The sequence below is a fragment of the Panthera pardus genome, unplaced genomic scaffold (assembly GCF_024362965.1).
Source record: "Panthera pardus isolate Hobbes unplaced genomic scaffold, ASM2436296v1 HiC_scaffold_16, whole genome shotgun sequence".
In the NCBI taxonomy this organism is placed as follows: domain Eukaryota; kingdom Metazoa; phylum Chordata; class Mammalia; order Carnivora; family Felidae; genus Panthera; species Panthera pardus.
Window position 1 is genome coordinate 38,722,993 of NW_026526721.1, and position 21,404 is coordinate 38,744,396.

General features: G+C 36.5%; 1 long non-coding RNA gene across 1 annotated transcript in view; it reads left to right on the top strand.

Annotated features, from left to right (window-relative positions):
• Nucleotides 1–21,404, top strand: part of LOC128777243 (uncharacterized) — a 35,107-nt gene that overhangs the window by 4,490 nt on the left and 9,213 nt on the right. Inside the window, exon 2 of the long non-coding RNA XR_008422434.1 lies at nt 11,159–11,296. This is a non-coding gene — a long non-coding RNA (uncharacterized LOC128777243). The remainder of the gene's footprint in view (nt 1–11,158; nt 11,297–21,404) is intronic.

Consider the following 21,404-nt stretch of genomic DNA (forward strand, 5'->3'; position numbering starts at 1 on the left):
TTTAGAGATAATATACTAACAGTCAGGTACAGAGACTGTGAAACTATTGAAGTATGATAGACATACAAAAAAGCCGTACCTGTTTAATACAACGACATGATGAGTTTAGAGAGGATATAAGTCCCTGAAACTAACTCTATTAATTAACCTGTGCCATAAACCTATCCATTGCCTACAAAAGGTTCCTCTCACCTTCTTTACCATCAAGATCAGTATTCTTGCATTGTTTAGGAGTTTCAATATATCAATATTGTATTAATTCAGTAATTAGTTCTAAATATGAATCACTACTTCAGACTATCCATCTTTCATACAGCACTAACTCTATGAAGAAAATTCCATTGTTATTTTTTTCACTGTCCTGAAATTAACTTTTTAACAATGTCAAATGGGGAAAAAAAAGACACTACTTTGAAAATATTTGTCACTAATCTGTTTCATTGGGCAACCGGTTACTATAATAGAAAAAATTATTTATGAATTATGTTAGAACTGTTCCTAAGACATAGTAAGGCCCAAATAAATTGTTAGTAAATGTTACTATTTCCATTCATCTTTTTTTTTTCCTTTTTAAAACTGGGGATATTAGTATTTAGTTATGGAATGGATGTCTTTTGGAACAAATGAGTTGATGCATGCATTATAATTGTCGTATTGAGCTATATTAAGCAGTAAATAAAATATAGTTTGATAAAGACTGCTGGTTAATGTTTTCACAGTGGATAGGAGGAGGCATCATTTTGCATGAGTCATTTTTAAAAAGACTTTTATGAATGTGTTGGATTTAGACATGATACTATAGAATGAAATTAATGCCCTCAAAGCCTGGGGTTGAGTGTTTGGACACAGAACTTGTTAACAAGTATTTGAGAAAGATAAAAATATTAAATTAGCTATTAAATATAAGGAAAAATGTTTTGAAAGTCAGTTAAGCCGGTTGATTTTGTCCATATTTTCCTAAACTTTTACTTTGTGGGACATACTTTCCCTTTGTAAAATTTCACATTGTCATTAGATAAAATTTTCAAATGTTTTCAGGATTAAATTGATTGTGGGAAAAAATCAACATTATGACTTTAAGACCTTAAAGAGCATAGATGTGTACCTGTAAAGAGCCTGATATAGTAGGCAAAGTATTTTATTTGTGTTTCTTTACCAATTAGATTTTATGTTGACAGCCAGAAAAATTATTTGAAAATATAGAGATTTAATAGGTTGTTTGGAATCAAATCTCCTGGTATATATTTTACACTGTTTTAGATTCCTACGTCTTGTTAGGAAAGGAACCATTGTCAGATGTGGAATCAGATAACACTTTATTAAAAACTGTTGCGTACCTGGGATATTTTGCTATTCTCCTCAATTGTGGGGCTGGTTATTTTGATTAATGTTGAGAGGCTGTGGAAATGACTTCCCTAGAAATCTTGACTGGGCTAGAAACCCATCTGTCTTACATGGCTTACTTGTAGTCCTGCCTGGAGGCAAAGGATAGATAACCTGAAATAGAATGAAAGACCCAAAGGAAAGGATTAAGTCACTAGATTAGTGGTGACCATATGCTCTCTAGAAGGTTTGTGAAATTGCTCATTTCCATGGGAAAAGATATGTTTTCTCAGTGGCCTTGAATTTTAGTAAGAGAACAATGCCACCAGTTTCCTTTACAATGCCCATTAAATCCACTAGAGCAAGTAATCTTTCAAGGATAATATTTTTGTTTCATATATATGAACATGCTAAATTATTGTGAGAAATATTTTATCTTCATAACCTTTTCTTATCTCTTCTCCCCATTTTTCTCCTTGCAGGCCTTCTTTCTTTCCTTCATTCCCAACAAAATATTTTAAAATGCTTCACTGTTTTTTTTCTTTTCCAGTTGCTAGGTTTTATTGGATTGCTTAGCAGTAATAGAACATCATAAAAAGAAATAAAACTCCTTTTCGATTCAAGGCACACCATCTTGTTTACCTCAATTCTTACTCTTTTCCTGTTAGTAACAAAAAGGTTTTAAGCATAAACCAAAACTGATTGAGTTACTATTCTAAAAGTAATTCCACGCTACTAGAAAATACTGCACTATGTAGTTAGAAAATGGTTTTTAAAGTCATCTTTGTATTTAATCTCTCCTTTACTGTAACCTAAATATAGAGCTTTCTTTACTCTTGTTGAAAATGTATTTATTTTTTTATGAGGCCATGAACTCAAAGAATATCAATTCTTCTTAAACTGGAAAAGGTCTACCCAAAGAGCTTTATGTTTTGTTTTGTTTTGTTTTGTTTTTTTCCTCTCTGTATTAGCACTTAAATGAAGTTATTCTATTAAGGTGTAATATGAATTAGTATTCTTGAATCATCAAGGAAATTTTGTGTTTGTGAATTTGTCATTTGTGAGAATTCAGTGCTATCTAATTGCTCTTGCCTTCACATCACGGTTTCTTTGATTTTCCTTAGACTATTCCTTCAGCCTGGAATGTTCAACTCTATCCTATCCATGTTTCATTGCTGCATTCCAAATGACACCTCCCTTGTATATGGTGCTTTTTGTGAGATTTTCCCATGAGTTCTCTGAAAAATTGAGAAGAAAGGACTATAACATATTCAACAAAGCACTTTGTCAGGGAGTTTTAGTGTGGAGTATATTAGTGCCTGTAATAAGTGGTATCTCTTTTATAGCCTGAAACTCTTTGAGGGCAGGGACAGTTTCATATTTATGTACATGAGACTGAGAACAGAACTTTTAGTACCATGTGCATAGGTGTTTAATGATTATTTTTTGGGTGAGTGGATGAAATACTTTATTCTAGATCTGGAATATGGCAGTTTTGCTTCCTGTTACAAAGCCTCTGTTATAGTAAACTGAGTCTAAGGAATGCATTTTCTTCTTCCTTCTACCTAAAATGAGGTAATGGTTAAAAGGAAATTTATATTTAACCAAGCAAAAATCATTTAAAAATGACCAAGTCATACCTGTTGAAACAAAAAAATGCCACTTAAACTAGTGAAAACCATGGCTTAAATATGTAATGTTATTAGGCACGAAAATTTCTAATTTCTTTTATTGATATAAGAAAAAAAAATGACAAATTATGAAATCATAACAGCTAGCACTATTGTAGTACTTATATTGTGCCAGGAACTTTGCATATCCAACCCATTTACCCTCCCAAAAGCTGTGTGAAAAACTTAATGGCAAAGAGATCCTATTTCCTGCCTAATGTCATACACCTAGCAGGTATCAGAGCAGGGGCTTGGCTTCAGTTATTGTGTCTCTAATTGGTAGTAAGGGTACTTAATAAAAGTTTCAGTAAAATGTACATAAGACATGAAAAAATTGAGCTTCTGTTAAATACCACCATTGTAGGATGTCCTCCAAATAGAACTAAGTCTTCTCTATTTTTGAAGAATTCAAAGTTTTCTTTTGTTGAAACTGAGATTATAAAATACATATTCAGGTTAAGATGAAGATGTCTAAACGTTTTACCCAATGTTTACTAATTTTACTAGTATTTTCTTTTAGCTTTGATGTTATTTTTTTCTCTAGAGAGAGGGAGAACGCAGGATAGAGGAGGAGAGGGAAAGAGAATCTTAAGCAGGTTCCACATGGAGCCCCATGTGGGGCTTGACCCATGACCCTAGAATCGCAAGCTGAGCTGAAATGAAGAGTCAGAAGCTCACCCGACTGCACCACCCAGGTGCCTCATAATTTTATTAGTATTTTTTAACATAACCTTTCTTCTTATTTCACCCTCCATCTTAACCTTATTCTTATTTCTCTTCTATGAGTGTCTTTTGTGATTGATACTATTTTCTGAAGGCTTATCACTGAAATGTTTTATTGTTAAATAGTCATTCCCATGGTTTTATGGAGTGCCAAGTATATATTACAATTATCATTTCATATAAACAGAGTTTTTCATATAAACATTAGTGGTACATTTTCAGACCATAAAATGCAGACACCTTGGGGACAGTGAATGACACTGAAATTAACTAAGTTTGACAAATTCCAAAGACTGGAAAACTGAGACCTGAAGAGGCTATGCGACTTGACCAAGGTCACTCAACAGTATGTGACATGATGATTAAGTCAAATCACTGGAGACAGTTTAATAGACTTGTACAATATGATTAAGCTGGGATGACTTTTCTTTGAATACTTTATACCTTTTCTATTTTGTCAGTTTCTCTGACTTATGTGATAAATTTGTTTTTTTCTTTTTCATAGGAATATAACCACATTAATTTATTATGGATATAAGAATATCATTTGTGCTTATGAATTTATTATTTTCCTCAAAAAGTTTAAATTGCCATTTGATTTTATGTAATGAGGTAGATAGATATATGAATACACGAATATATACAGTTAATTCTTTTTTTTTTTTTTTTTGATTCTGTCAACTCTTCTTTATTCCCAATAGTAATATATTAATTGCCATTTTCATTTTACTTGAAAGTCCCCCAGTTGGCCTCCTGTTTATCAGATTGGCTTCGCTGAATTCTCTCCTTTTTTTTTTTTTTTTAATATATGAAATTTACTGTCAAATTGGTTTCCATACAACACCCAGTGCTCATCCCAAAAGGTGCCCTGCTCAATACCCATCACCCACCCTGCCCTCCCTCCCACCCTGCCCTCCCTCCCACCCCCCATCAACCCTCAGTTTGTTCTCAGTTTTTAACAGTCTCTAATGCTTTGGCTCTCTCCCACTCTAACCTCTTTTTTTTTTTTTTTCCTTCCCCTCCCCCATGGGTTTCTGTTATGTTTCTCAGGATCCACATAAGAGTGAAACCATATGGTATCTGTCTTTCTCTGTATGGCTTATTTCACTTAGCATCACACTCTCCAGTTCCATCCATGTTGCTACAAAAGGCCATATTTCATTTTTTCTCATTGCCACGTAGTATTCCATTGTGTATATAAACCACATTTTCTTTATCCATTCATCAGTTGATGGACATTTAGGCTCTCTCCATAATTTGGCTATTGTTGAGAGTGCCGCTATAAACATTGGGGTACAGGTGCCCCTATGCATCAGTACTCCTGTATCCCTTGGATAAATTCCTAGCAGTGCTATTGCTGGGTCATAGGGTAGGTCTATTTTTAATCTTCTGAGGAACCTCCACACTGCTTTCCAGAGCGGCTGCACCAATTTGCATTCCCACCAACAGTGCAAGAGGGTTCCTGTTTCTCCACATCCTCTCCAGCATCTATAGTCTCCTGATTTCTTCATTTTGGCCACTCTGACTGGCGTGAGGTGGTATCTGAGTGTGGTTTTGATTTGTATTTCCCTGATAAGGAGCGACGTTGAACATCTTTTCATGTGCCTGTTGGCCATCCGGATGTCTTCTTTAGAGAAGTGTCTATTCATGTTTTCTGCCCATTTCTTCACTGGGTTATTTGTTTTTCGGGTGTGGAGTTTGATGAGCTCTTTATAGATTTTGGATACTAGCCCTTTGTCCGATGTGTCATTTGCAAATATCTTTTCCCATTCCGTTGGTTGCCTTTTAGTTTTGTTGGTTGTTTCCTTTGCTGTGCAGAAGCTTTTTATCTTCATAAGGTCCCAGTAATTCACTTTTGCTTTTAATTCCCTTGCCTTTGGGGATGTGCCGAGTAAGAGATTGCTACGGCTGAGGTCAGAGAGGTCTTTTCCTGCTTTCTCCTCTAAGGTTTTGATGGTTTCCTGTCTCACATTCAGGTCCTTTATCCATTTTGAGTTTATTTTTGTGAATGGTGTGAGAAAGTGGTCTAGTTTCAACCTTCTGCATGTTGCTGTCCAGTTCTCCCAGCACCATTTGTTAAAGAGACTGTCTTTTTTCCATTGGATGTTCTTTCCTGCTTTGTCAAAGATGAGTTGGCCATACGTTTGTGGGTCTAGTTCTGGGGTTTCTATTCTATTCCATTGGTCTATGTGTCTGTTTTTCTGCCAATACCATGCTGTCTTGATGATGACAGCTTTGTAGTAGAGGCTAAAGTCTGGGATTGTGATGCCTCCTGCTTTGGTCTTCTTCTTCAAAATTACTTTGGCTATTCGGGGCCTTTTGTGGTTCCATATGAATTTTAGGATTGCTTGTTCTAGTTTCGAGAAGAATGCTGGTGCAATTTTGACTGGGATTGCATTGAATGTGTAGATAGCTTTGGGTAGTATTGACATTTTGACAATATTTATTCTTCCAATCCATGAGCAGGGAATGTCTTTCCATTTCTTTATATCTTCTTCAATTACCTGCATAAGCTTTCTATAGTTTTCAGCATACAGATCTTTTACATCTTTGGTTAGATTTATTCCTAGGTATTTTATGCTTCTTGGTGCAATTGTGAATGGGATCAGTTTCTTCATTTGTCTTTCTGTTGCTTCATTGTTAGTGTATAAGAATGCAACTGATTTCTGCACATTGATTTTGTATCCTGCAACTTTGCTGAATTCATGTATCAGTTCTAGCAGACTTTTGGTGGAGTCTATCGGATTTTCCATGTATAATATCATGTCATCTGCAAAAAGCGAAAGCTTGACTTCATCTTTGCCAATTTTGATGCCTTTGATTTCCTTTTGTTGTCTGATTGCTGATGCTAGAACTTCCAGCACTATATTAAACAGCAGCGGTGACAGTGGGCATCCCTGTCGTGTTCCTGATCTCAGGGAAAAAGCTCTCAGTTTTTCCCCGTTGAGGATGATGTTAGCTGTGGGCTTTTCATAAATGGCCTTTATGATCTTTAAGTATGTTCCTTCTATCCCGACTTTCTCAAGGGTTTTTATTAAGAAAGGGTGCTGGATTTTGTCAAAGGCCTTTTCTGCATCGATTGACAGGATCATATGGTTCTTCTCTTTTTTTTTTGTTAATGTGATGTATCACGTTGATCGATTTGCGAATGTTGAACCAGCCCTGCATCCCAGGAATGAATCCCACTTGATCATGGTGAATAATTCTTTTTATATGCTGTTGAATTCGATTTGCTAGTATCTTATTAAGAATTTTTGCATCCATATTCATCAGGGATATTGGCCTGTAGTTCTCTTTTTTTACTGGGTCTCTGTCTGGTTTAGGAATCAAAGTAATACTGGCTTCATAGAATGAGTCTGGAAGTTTTCCTTCCCTTTCTATTTCTTGGAATAGCTTGAGAAGGATAGGTATTATCTCTGCTTTAAATGTCTGGTAGAACTCCCCTGGGAAGCCATCTGGTCCTGGACTCTTATTTGTTGGGAGATTTTTGATAACCGATTCAATTTCTTCGCTGGTTATGGGTCTGTTCAAGCTTTCTATTTCCTCCTGATTGAGTTTTGGAAGAGTGTGGGTGTTTAGAAATTTGTCCATTTCTTCCAGGTTGTCCAATTTGCTGGCATATAATTTTTCATAGTATTCCCTGATAATTGTTTGTATCTCTGAGGGATTGGTTGTAATCATTCCATTTTCATTCATGATTTTATCTATTTGGGTCATCTCCCTTTTCTTTTTGAGAAGCCTGGCTAGAGGTTTGTCAATTTTGTTTATTTTTTCAAAAAACCAACTCTTGGTTTCGTTGATCTGCTCTACAGTTTTTTTAGATTCTATATTGTTTATTTCTGCTCTGATCTTTATGATTTCTCTTCTTCTGCTGGGTTTAGGCTGCCTTTGCTGTTCTGCTTCTATTTCCTTTAGGTGTGCTGTTAGATTTTGTATTTGGGATTTTTCTTGTTTCTTGAGATAGGCCTGGATTGCAATGTATTTTCCTCTCAGGGCTGCCTTCGCTGCATCCCAGAGCGTTTGGATTGTTGTATTTTCATTTTCGTTTGTTTCCATATATGTTTTAATTTCTTCTCTAATTGCCTGGTTGACCCACTCATTCGTTAGTAGGGTGTTCTTTAACCTCCATGCTTTTGGAGGTTTTCCAGACTTTTTCCTGTGGTTGATTTCAAGCTTCATAGCATTGTGGTCTGAAAGTATGCATGGTATAATTTCAATTCTTGTAAACTTATGAAGGGCTGTTTTGTGACCCAGTATATGATCTATCTTGGAGAATGTTCCATGTGCACTCGAGAAGAAAGTATATTCTGTTGCTTTGGGATGCAGAGTTCTAAATATATCTGTCAAGTCCATCTGATCCAATGTATCATTCAGGGCCCTTGTTTCTTTATTGACTGTGTGTCTAGATGATCTATCCATTTCTGTAAGTGGGGTGTTAAAGTCCCCTGCAATGACCACATTCTTATCAATAAGGTTGCTTATGTTTATGAGTAATTGTTTTATATATCTGGGGGCTCGGGTATTTGGCGCATAGACATTTATAATAGTTAGCTCTTCCTGGTGGATAGACCCTGTGATTATTATATAATGCCCTTCTTCATCTCTTGTTACAGCCTTTAATTTAAAGTCTAGTTTGTCTGATATAAGTATGGCTACTCCAGCTTTCTTTTGGCTTCCAGGAGCATGATAAATAGTTCTCCATCCCCTCACTCTCAATCTAAAGGTGTCCTCAGATCTAAAATGAGTCTCTTGTAGACAGCAAATAGATGGGTCTTGTTTTTTTATCCATTCTGATACCCTATGTCTTTTAGTTGGCGCATTTAATCCATTTACATTCAGTGTTATTATAGAAAGATATGGGTTTAGAGTCATTGTGATGTCTGTATGTTTTATGCTTGTAGTGATGTCTCTGGTACTTTGTCTCACAGGATCCCCCTTAGGATCTCTTGTAGGGCTGGTTTCGTGGTGACAAATTCCTTCAGTTTTTGTTTGTTTGGGAAGACCTTTATCTCTCCTTCTATTCTAAATGACAGACTTGCTGGATAAAGGATTCTCGGCTGCATATTTTTTCTGTTTAGCACACTGTAGATATCGTGCCAAGCCTTTCTGGCCTGCCAAGTTTCAAAGGAGAGATCAGTCACGAGTCTTATAGGTCTCCCTTTATATGTGAGGGCACGTTTATCCCTTGCTGCTTTCAGAATTTTCTCTTTATCCTTGTATTTTGCCAGTTTCACTATGATATGTCGTGCAGAAGATCGATTCAAGTTACGTCTGAAGGGAGTTCTCTGTGCCTCTTGGATTTCAATGCCTTTTTCCTTCCCCAGTTCAGGGAAGTTCTCAGCTATAATTTGTTCAAGTACCCCTTCAGCACCCTTCCCTCTCTCTTCCTCCTCTGGGATACCAATTATGCGTATATTATTTTTTTTTAGTGTATCACTTAGTTCTCTAATTTTCCCCTCATACTCCTGGATTTTTTTCTCTCTCTTTCAGCTTCCTCTTTCTCCATAACTTTATCTTCTAGTTCACCTATTCTCTCCTCTGCCTCTTCAAGCCGAGCCATCGTGGATTCCATTTTGTTTTGCAATTCGTTTAAAGCGTTTTTCAACTCCTCGTGACTGTTCCTTAGTCCCTCGATCTTTGTGGCAAGAGATTCTCTGCTGTCCTGTATACTGTTTTCAAGCCCAGCGATTAATTTTATGACTATTATTCTAAATTCACTTTCTGTTATATTATTTAAATCCTTTTTGATCAGTTCATTAGCTGTTGTTATTTCCTGGAGATTCTTCTGAGGGGAATTCTTCCGTTTGGTCATTTTGGAGAGTCCCTGGCGTGGTGAGGACCTGCAGTGCACTTCCCCTGTGCTGTGGTGTATAACTGGAGTTAGTGGGCGGGGCGGCAGTCCGACCCGATGTCTGCCCCCAGCCCACTGCTGGGGCCACAGTCAGACTGGTGTGTGCCTTCTCTTCCCCTCTCCTAGGGGCGGGATTCACTGTGGGGTGGCGTGTCCCGTCTGGGCTACTCGCACACTGCCAGGCTTGTGGTGCTGGGGATCTGGCGTATTAGCTGGGGTGGGTAGGCAAGGTGCACGGGGGCTGGAGGGGCAGGCTTAGCTCGCTTCTCCTTAGGTGATCCACTTCAGGAGGAGCCCTGTGGCAGCGGGAGGGAGTCAGATCCGCTGCCGGAGGTTTGGCTCCGCAGAAGCACAGAGTTGGGTGTTTGCGCGGAGCGAGCAAGTTCTCTGGCAGGAACTGGTTCCCTTTTGGATTTTGGCTGGGGGATGGGCGGGGGAGATGGCGCTGGCGCCTTTGTTCCCCGCCAAGCTGAGCTCTGCCGTCCGAGGGCTCAGCAGCTCTCCCTCCCTTTGTCCTCCAGCCTTCCCGCTTTCCGAGCAGAGCTGTTAACTTATGACCTCCCAGATGCTAAGTCGCGCTTGCTGTCGGAACACAGTCTGTCCGGCCCCTCCGCTTTTGCCAGCCAGACTCGGGGGCTCTGCTTGGCCGGCGAGCCGCCCCTCCGCCCCGGCTCCCTCCCGCCAGTCCGTGGAGCGCGCACCGCCTCGCCGCCCTTCCTACCCTCTTCCGTGGGCCTCTAGTCTGCGCTTGACTCCGGAGACTCCCTTCTGCTAATCCTCTGGCGGTTTTCTGGGTTCTTTAGGCAGGTGTAGGTGGAATCTAAGTGATCGGCAGGACGCGCTGTGAGCCCCGCGTCCTCCTACGCCGCCATCTTCCGGAACTATACAGTTAATTCTTGATGTGGACATTAAGGAAATAAATATGTGCATGTATATAAATCAACAAATATAGCAGAAAATACTAAGATTACTTACATTGTCTACTTATACTCAAGTTTGATATTCTGTAAGTTCAATTTGAAATTATCAAAAGCTCAGAGTAAAAAACTGAAAACAATGCTGCTTTTTCATTCAAATTTGCCAGAAAACTGCTCCACTGACTGACCATGGGCCCTAACACTCAACATCAGTTAAGGACAGATACTTAATACTTGAGAAAAAAATTTCAAGCTAAAGCATGTCAAATCCTATGGTAAAGGTGGAAAACAAAGTAATGTGATGTATCACTAGAGAAAATAGAGGAATTAGAAAGACATTACTCTCATCAAAATTGGAAGTGTCTGCTATTTGAGCAAGAAAGTAATTTTATTATATGAACCATTAGAAGGAATAACTAAAGTGAAGATTTAGAAGGTAGTGCTTTTAGCTTAAAGACAGAACTATACTAGATATTTTTATATAACACTTCTGTACTGGGAGCAAATAAGCAGAATCTTTGCATTCATTCTAGGATTCCAGATCACATCAACAATAGTGATTTCTCTCTCATCCTGTACATATACCAAACTATACCTTCCATGTTCTTACTTACGCTACCATACTGCTTTTCATGGCTTAGACCTGCTGATTACTGGTTCAATTTCATTTCTAGACATGACTGTTCCTTTTCTTCCTGAGGTGATTTTCTTTTTATCTACTGGCCAGCAATGTCTATCAAAGGACTACTCTTGGTGCAACATCTTGTGGTTATTGTAGTTGTTTAACCACCCATGGAAAGCTCCTTACACAGGTAAGTATATGCCTATATAGATAATTCAGTTAAAATACAACTGTTCCTAATATCTCTAGATTTTAAAGCAGAATGTTATTTTCTACTTACTGGTAAGCATGACCCAAATTAAGTTTGTTAAATTAAATCACCACAGTTGTTCCTTTAACATTTGAATTTTCAGAGCGGTGACCAGAGTTCATTTCTACATTGCTTTTTCACATGAATTGAATGGATATGAGTTTACATAAACAAGAATATACAGTACAAAAGAGACAATATGAAAAATGGATGTATTTTTAATAAACAAAATTGTAGATATTAATGATTACAGCACCCTACTGTCTTATTAAAGAAGTCATTGATTTGTATTCACTGCTTTATTTATTGACAACCATCAATCTTCTGCTGCTACATAATCTAGGTTACTATAACAAATATCTCCTATCACCCAATCTCCCACAAGGTGAATATAATTCCATTTCATGCTAATTGAAAAGTTTGTAAAGATCTTTGTTCTCAAGAAGTTTATAATCCATAAGAGACCTAAACCTTTCCTATTAAGGATAGACAATCTTTCGTTCTGAATATTACTTTGAACAAAGAACATTCTTAAGTTATAAAAAATTACTTTCTTCATGTCTTCTCCTCTGATCTTTTATTTTTTCTCAACCAAATCCTTCTCTGGCCTTTGCAAACCCTTCCCCCAAACCAATCATGGTACAGAATGCCCTACTCCATTATTTTGTGTGTGTGTTTTCTTTTTAAATTTAAGTTACCATACAGTGCAATATTGGTTTCAGGAATAGAATTCAGTGATTCGTCACCTACCTGTAACACCCAGTGCTCATCATAAGTGCCCTCCTTAATACCCATCACCTATCTAGCCCATACCCTCCCTCGGTCAATCATCAGTGTGTTCTTTATCATTAAGAGCCCAGTGTGGTTTGTTTCCCTCTCTCCTCTTTCCATATGTTCATCTGTTTGGTTTCTCAAATTCCACATATGAGTGAAATCATATGATATTTCTCTTTCTCTAATTGACTTATTTTGTTTAGCATAATAAATTCTAGCTCTATCCACCTTGTTGCAAATAGAAAGATTTCATTCTTTTTGATAGCTGCCCTCTCATGCTTATCATTTTTCCTCTTTCTTTCTAATTAGCAATAATGTAAATCTATACCTAAGGTCTCTTCACTTTCTTCTTTCACCAATTATTTACTTTTTAATGACTAGTACCTTCAACTCTGAGCCACAGCAATCTTTCCTCCCCACCCCTCCTTGACTCCTTCCTGTTTCTCTTAAGATTTCCTGATACTCATTTTCCAATATCCATTTATGTAGTGTGAAAGACTCTAAGCAGTGCAATCTCCCTAAATCCTGGTAATCTGAATATGGATAACTACCATAGTAAGGAAGTATAAACTAGTAGTATGGTTTTAAGTAGGTTTAAATAGTAGGTTTAAAGTATGAGGCAATGGATGGAGGTTTCATTCAGATCTGACCAAATAGCTTTAGATCTTCCTAAAGCTATTATTAGGGCTTGTGACTTTTCAGGAATGGAGATAGAAAAGTAAAATAAATTCTTCAGGCAAAATGCTCATGCTGGAAATGCAGCTATAGAATAAACACTCAATTCCTCACTAAACACCGTAAGTTAATGTTCTGCCCCATATTGTTTTGCTTCTCTGTGGAGAGTATCTTCCTTATTTCTGGTGTGGATTTTTTCATCATTCTGCTTATATCATCAGTTACATATTAACATCAGTTAATATTCCAGCCACAATTGTGTAATAGCTGTATTGTTTCTCTCATCTAGCATGACAGTATTGAAATGTGACTGTATACACACCCATATATATGTGTTATACATATATTAAAATTGAAGGTTTATGCCCTAAATCCTCCTTAGAGGGAAAGAAGAGAGTTGTTTTCATAAAGCCAGGTCAATAACCACTATATAACAAAAGTTATTTTTAATAACTTCAAGTTTAGTTCCTTCATAAGCTGAAAGGTCTTACATACATTCTGTTAATTCTTATTCACATCTTTGAATGTTTCAAATCTGTCTCAGCTAGTCTAGTACCCTTTTTTAAAAATAAATCTGTATTTTGTAATAAAATAATTTTGCCTGCATCTTCAAGGTCATTTCTGAAATTAACTTTGCTCACAGAAAGAAACGGCTTTGGCTGCATGAGATGATTTTATTACAATCTATAGTCTTTACATATAGAGAATGTAATTACCTCAGACCAGCTTACTCAATGGTGAATATGAATAATGAATGCTAGCAAAAAATAGAACACAGTTTTCTAGGGTCAACCTGAAAACATAAAAGGAAAACATATACTAGACACTGAAATTCTCTATGCCTACACGAGAAATACATAATTGAATTTATTTCCCTCCCTGGTGCTTTTCATCTGATGGGAAGACCTGATTTATATATATTGTCTGATGTTTTCCATAATATTAGTTTAATATAACAGCTATAGCAATCAAATCTCATATGTAATAAGTGATAAAGATGAGACAGATGATACAATTTGTAGAGCTTCCATGGTGTCATTTAGAAATGGAAATCATGAGTTTTGACTTCATTTTTATGAACTGTATTGAGTGATTGAGTCTCTATCTGTGATTAATGACTCTCGTTTGATATAAACATGTAGTAGAAGTGCATTACAAAAATAAATTTATGTTTGGAACAATGTCATTAGACTTACTAAGTACAGAAGCAACAAAATAATTAGTGGTGTTGAAAATAATTGTGCCATTTAAAAATACTGATCATCGTTTAAACAAATCAAATACACTATTACGTGCTTTATAATGTGCTTATCTTACAGTTTGATTTTTAGGGATTTTTTTTTCTTCAGCTTCTCCATGATATGATACAATTAGTTTAGGTATTTGATTTAATGTCTTGCAAATCTCAGTACTTTTAGGCATCATAGATGGACTGTGTTGCACTGAGATCCTTCCTCTTCATTAAACATTTTTGCCCTATGAAAAGTATGTGTTCTATAGGGATTGCTCATCATTTAATTATAGTAAAGTTCCCATATTTGATTTTACAAGTTTTATAAGAGAAATGAAACACAAATAATTTAGAAAATATTGCACTCAAAATTTGTAGTCATAGCAACTTTATATTTTCTAATCTCTGAAAAAAAATTAGTAAAACTACAAATATGATAGTGTACTATTTCTCACATGAGAAAAATATGTATAATATTGCAAAGAAACTTACCAATGAGAAGCATTTTTAATCCATATTGCAGAGTAGCATGCTCCTGATACTTTCAATTTTTAACCCCTTGCTTGGGCATTCTTGAAGGAGGCAGACAGGGTTGGAGCAAAATATTGTGCTGGAGTTTAAGAGACCTATGAAATTCCAAAATATTTTCCCCTTGAATCTTTAATTTAGATAAGAATCTGCAATATACCCAAAGTATTTTCTGCCCAAAATGTATCATTCTTGGGCATAATTAGAAGCAGAAATAAATAGAAATGTCATCTAGGTGAATATATCCCTTAATAGTTTTCTGTTAGTAACTTCCTTCAAACAAGAAAACTGAAAATAGAATTGTCTATTGTATTTTATGGCATCTTTGCTAACAAAGTTACGTTTCCAGGAAAATTGAGGTAGAAATTTACTAGGCAAGAAGTTACCGCCACAGGGCTGTGTTTGTTTATAATGAAGAATACAAGGAATATCAAAAAATTTGCCATCACAAGAAGCAAATACATATTTTGACACAGATAATTTTATACCTTTGTTCAGAACCCTCCAAAGGCTCTCATCTCAATTGGAGTAAAAGTTAAAGGCCTCCCAACCCATGTACACTTTACATCCTACCATCCTGTAGCAACAGACTCTTTGTTCTCTCTCCCTAGCCACACTTACTGCTTAGTCACTACGTGAGTTCAGTTTTGTATCCTACTTAAAATGGTTGCAAAACATTGTACCCTAGAACTTAGTGGAGTAAAACAAGTATTTGTTATGGTCACAGATTTTGAGGATCATGGATTTGGAGAGAGCACTGCAGAGATGACTTTTCTCCAAAATGTATGAGTCTTCAGCTAGAAGATACTAAGGCTGAGGTCTGGAATCATGTTAAGTTGGGGGCCTTGTTTCTCTCCATGTAATCTTACTCTCTAACAGAGAGAAAGACAACCCTGGAGAAACCACATTCTTATTGTGGCTTATCTTGCAAAGACATATAGCATCATTGCCTCCATATTAAAGCAATTATGACATCTGGACTAAGTACAAGGGTAGGACTTGAAACTGTTTTTCAACACATTTTTTTTATGAATAACCTAGGTAACATTGTAAGTCAAATAATTGGCATAGTTAGCATTACAAGAGAAACAGTGTGGTTATCTTCTCTTGGGTTCCATGACCACACATATTTAAGGTATCTTTGCTGTCCTTTGAAATACTGGTGAACCACTTCTCTTATGTGTGCATTTTTCTTAGAAAATTGTATTTATGGTTTTAAATATTACTTCTAGGCCAGTGATTTCCAAGTATATACATCCAGTCTTTAGCTTTTTATTGAATTCTGGATACATATAACCAAATACCTACTTTTTATTTTACTTGGCTATCTAATTAGCACCTCAGAATTAATGTGTCTAAAACTAATTTTTTTCTTTCTTCTTCAAACTCTTATATTGGTAAATATTGTTACCATCTACAGTGTAGCTCACATCCCTACAGCAAACCTATCAATTCTATCTCCATGACATATTCTGAACCTATCATTTTCTCCACCTCTCCTATAATTTTCGTCTAAATCATTAAAATCTCTATCCTAGATTATTGAAGTAGTTTCCTAGCATGTCTCTTCACATAGCAGGAGCATCTTAAAGTCCACCAAAGATTTAGTCTCCCCTTCTAACATGCATCATTGCTGCTTTGGATGCCCAGTCAGGTATCATGTTTTAAAGCTCTTTGCATTGGTAGCTTGGTAAGGAATGTGATAATTTCTTGCCAATAACTTATGTGTTAAAATGCACATTACTTCTGAGCCCAGGTGGCTGAGAAGCAAGTGGAATTTCTTTACCTATTGTTTCCTATTCATTGGCTAAACTCCAAGGATTATGAAGTCATAGAGGTAGAATAGCCAAGAGATGGAAGAAATCTATGTCTCTGAATCACTGCATTAAAAGTTACCAGGCTAATCTCCATATTATGAGAGAGAGAAAGAGGGAAAAGAAAAAAAAAAGCTCCTATTGTGTTATACTACTTATATTTTGGAGCATTTTCTATAGCAGTCTCAATATACCATTCTTTCCAGGCCTTAAGGGAGCTCTTAACAAAATAACTCAAAAAACACAGGCAAAAATTATTAAAGGAATTAAAATATACTAGAAAGTATCCACCTAAATAACACTTAATCTATTTCTCCTCTATTTGTTAGTTAATTCTTAACAAATTAGTAATGAGACATAACACTAAATGTAAAATGATAAAACAATCAAAAGCCAGAGGTTGTCAGACTGGTTTTTTGTTCATTTTTAAACCAAACCAAACAAAGAAACTGCATCTAACTGTGTGCCTTTTACAGGAGACACACTTCAGATCCAAAGATACAAAAAGTTGGCCACATAGTGTACTTTCATCCTCTTCCTCCAATCCATTCTTTTTTCAGAGTCTACTGCTGAAAATCACCTAATGGCTTTCCATTACATGTAGAGACAATAAATCAAAATTTCTCATCCTATGTTCAAAGTCTTAAATCCTTGGTTTACCAGGTGGGCCTTGAGATCAGAAGAATCAGCATCACCAGGGGAATCTCATCAGAAATGCAAATTTTGGGCCTCATCCCAGACCTACTGAATTAGAAGTTAGAAGATAGAAGGGGACCCAGACATCTGTTTTGTTCTTTTTTTAACAGATCTTCCAGGTTTGCTTGAGTTTGAGAACAAGCACTCTATATCATAAATTAACTACAAAATTACTCTGTTTTTTGCTGCCTTAGGCCCCACTTATTTCCTTTCTCTTTGTTGAACATTGAAAACTCATTTTGACCTAATGCTCTTGGAGTATTCAATCCCTCTGCCTGAAACACTTTTTCTTTGGTTTTGCTATGCTAGTCTCTCATCAAATATCACTCTCTCAGAGATCTTTTTCTTATCCCTTAACCTCAAGTAGACCTATTCCATTGTCTGTGCTTCTTTCTCTCACTTTGTACCATTTGTTTTCCTTGGTTATCACTTTCTGAAATTACTTTGAGTGCTCATTGGTTGATCAGTTTTAGAGTATTCTCGTTTAATTTTTTTTAACGTTTATTTTTGAGGGAGAGACAGTGAGAGCCAGGGAGAACCAGAGAGAGGGCGGGGGAGACACAGAGTCTGAAACGGGCTCCAGGCTCTGAGCTGTCAGCACACAGCACAATGCGGGGCTCAAAGTCACAAACTGGGAGATCGTGACCTGAGCTGAAGTCGGATGCTTAACTGACTGAGCCACCCAGCAGCCCCTGTATTGTCCTCTTTTAAAGTATAAGGTTGAAGAAGCAGGAAACTTTGGATCAACAGTCCTTAGAACAGTGTTTGGCATGCAGATAAGATGTATATATCTAATCAATCATAATTATATCTTTAAAAAATTGAGGGGTGCCTGAGTGGCTCAGTCAGTTAAGTATCCAACTCTTGTTTTTAGGTCATGATCTCATGGTCATGAGATCGATCCCTGTGTCAGGCTCCACAGTGAGCATGGAGCCTGCTGGAGATTCTCTCTGTTCCTTTTCCCTCTGCCTCTCCCCTGTCCTCTCTCTCAAAAACTTTTTATAAAATATATTTGTATTACAACTTAATTACAAATACATTTCGACACTGTGTATAATGTAGAACATTCTCTCAGAGCCATCTCCTCTCATGTATTTGAGAAACTAGGTGCTCATTCCTGAATCAGACATGTTGCCTCCAAAAAGCATTACTTGGGGCTTGGGATAGTGCAGGCTTTCTTTCCTTTTCTGATGTCCCTTACTTTCATATATAGCATTAATTATGTGCCCATCAAATTTTTAAAAATATAATTTTGATTGGTATATATCTTATCTATGTGCCTAGCACGGTTTTAGGGACTGTTGATATGAAGTTTTCTGCTTTTTCGACCTTACACTTTAAAACAGGAGAATACATTAAAATTGTACTGCTGTGTCATACAAGTATGACAAATAGCACAAATAGCAAAAACTTTCAAAAAATTAAGTAGTTCCAGAAGAGAATTTTATAGATACACCCAGTTCCTAAACTGTTCCTTGTCTTCAAGTTTACTCTCCTCTTCAGGGACTACTCATTTTGTATCTGTATGCAAATTTCTAACTACATTTTAAAGAACCCCACAGAGGCTGGGCTCACCCCACATGCAATTTCCTCCTCTAACCAGTACATCCTACCAAGTGGTCTCTAGCAGAACTGCTCTTACTCCAAAGGAGACAAGAACTTGTTTCTGAGCCTGCTCTCTCCCCTTCAGGGTCTCCCAACCAGTGATAGATACAGATATTCCTTATTATTATTATTTCTGATATTGTCATACCTTAAGCATGTCTGGGTTTTATTTTTTCTTTGAAAGTATTAGAAATGAAAATTGAGGTGCTGTTTGGTTAAGGGACTAAAGTGAGGCAGCTACCACTGTTGGGCCACATTGAGTTACAGAGGTGGAAAATTCTAAGATTATAAATTCACATTGGTTTTTCCATTTAAATACATCATTGCTATGTTAACTATTGGTTTTATGTGTGGGGTTTTTTTTGTTTGTTTTTTTGGCAGGGTAGGGGTCTTCCTTGGCCACTAAGATTCTCTACTATAATGACAGTTATTTTTATCATTTCTCTTAGCAAAACATATTCCATAGGCCTAGATGGTAAAGACATCTGATGTAAAAATGGCATTTAGATTAAGTGCCAGGCACTTCTGTAGCTGAAGAAACTGAAATTCAATGAAAATACTAAAGATAATATATACTTGCTCACTGTTTGGATTGAAACCATAAGATGTTGACACAGTACATATTGAGAATTAAAATTAGGATATAAGAAGCAGTGAAAGGATAAATATATGTGTTTATGTGTATACTAGAGGATAAGAAAAGTTTAGATTGTTTTTCAAGAAGAACTTCCTACGAAAAATAGAAAACTCAGAAGCCTTATAGAAAATATTTATAAAAAGATGAGTACATAAAATGTATCTAAAGGAAAATATGCAGTTAACAAAATTAAAAATGATTAGATGGGAGAAAATAATTGTAATGCATGGTTAATCCTTTGAAAATATAATTCAAGAGAGAACAAACAGGCAAATCAAAGTGTAAGCGGTATAAATGGCTAATAGGCATATGGAAACATGTTTAGTTTTGTTAAATCAGTGCTATTTAATATTACCTTTCTATTAGCAACTGATAAGAAAGGAAATAGATACTGTTTTCAATTGATTTCAGACTTTGGGGAGTTCAACTTGGAAGTATCTATCACCATTTGAAATGTGTATATTATTGGAGAGTGACATTAGTATCATGGTGGCATGTCACTCTTTTTCTGTCTCTCCTCTTTGATAAAACAACCAATTGGACATCTATAATCAAAATGATCTCTTCACAATATGGCAGGACACCTGGGACTTTACTACCTACCTGTGCATCTGAAAGTGGTCAGAACTTGGGTGGGTGCTGCTGAGCCAATGGATTTGTCAAACCAACTTCACCCCACTCACTACTAGCAGGAAAAGGAAACATGGAGAGTGACAATCTTGGTAGATACCCACAGACAACAGAGAAGTCAGGCAGACTGGACCTCACAACTGGAGAATCCAGCATGCCATCAAAGTATCTGGATAGAGATGAATTTGGAGCCAGAGGAGAGGGAGGAACTCACCAAGGGACCACTCCCCAGGGCAACCTGCAAGGCACAGAGTTTTTAGTAGAGACAGTGGCAATGTCCCCAAGAAGGTGGAAAGCAAAAGTGGTAAGTGATTGCTTGGCTGTTCCATTTGTGCAGGTTGTGGCTAGAGGGACTTGTTTCTCTTCAGTAGCACCTGGATTTCAGAGGCAGGAATTCTTGCCTAGGTAGAAAGGAAAGGGAAGGAGGCAGACAAGAATATTAAAAGGATCAGAAGGAATTTGCTTCCTGGTATCTGCTTTAGGACTTCAGCAGGAGGTCCATACAGGGATCACTGGGTGTGGCCCACACCTCCCTACACCCCACTATGCTACCAGCAACTTGTGCTTGCTTTAGGTGCATCCGTAAGAGCCACCTCAGGTAGGAGAAACCACAAATATGAACTATAGTGCCACCTTCTGGAATGCAAAAGTACTTTTTCTAATAGTCTCAAACTTTAAGATCCAAATTAAAATCTAAAACATTAAAGTGTCTGTTACTTCAAATGTGAAATGGAAGCACATATCTTCAAATACTATGAAAAAAAAATCCAGCAAATTTGGTATCACAAAAAGAAAATGGCAATTCTCCAGCAACCAAACTCAAAGGTATGGAATATCATAATCTGATAAAATAATTCAAGATAGTTATGAAGAAATTCATTGATCTTCAAGAAAACTCAGAAAGGCAATTCAGTGAACTCTGAAATAAAATTAATGAACATGAGGAGTTCTTTATCAAACAGATTGAAATGATAAAAATGAACCGAATAGAAATTCCACAGCTAGAATAAGATGAAGAATATCATAAAAAGCATCAGTAACAGGGAAGAGCAGATGGAAGAAAGCATAAGTGACATGGAGGAGTGGATGGAGATTCAATTTAGTTAGAAGAAAAGGAACTAAAATATTTTAAAAGAACTAAATTCTCTCAAAACAAGTGGAAAAATATATCAAATTTTATCAGATGCTGTAAAAGCAGTTCTGAGAGGAAAGCTTATAGCACTAAATGCATATATTAAGAAATTAGAAAGATCTTAAATAAACAACCAAACTTTACAACTTGAACTAGAAAAAGAAAAAATAAGTCCAAAGTTAGAATGATAGAAATAATAAAGGTCAGAGCAGAAATAAATGAAATAGAAACTAGAAACAATAGAAAGGATTGGTAAAACCAAGAGCTGGATTTTTGAACAGTTAAGCAAAACTGAAAATCTTAGACTAAGGAAAAAAAAAGAAGAT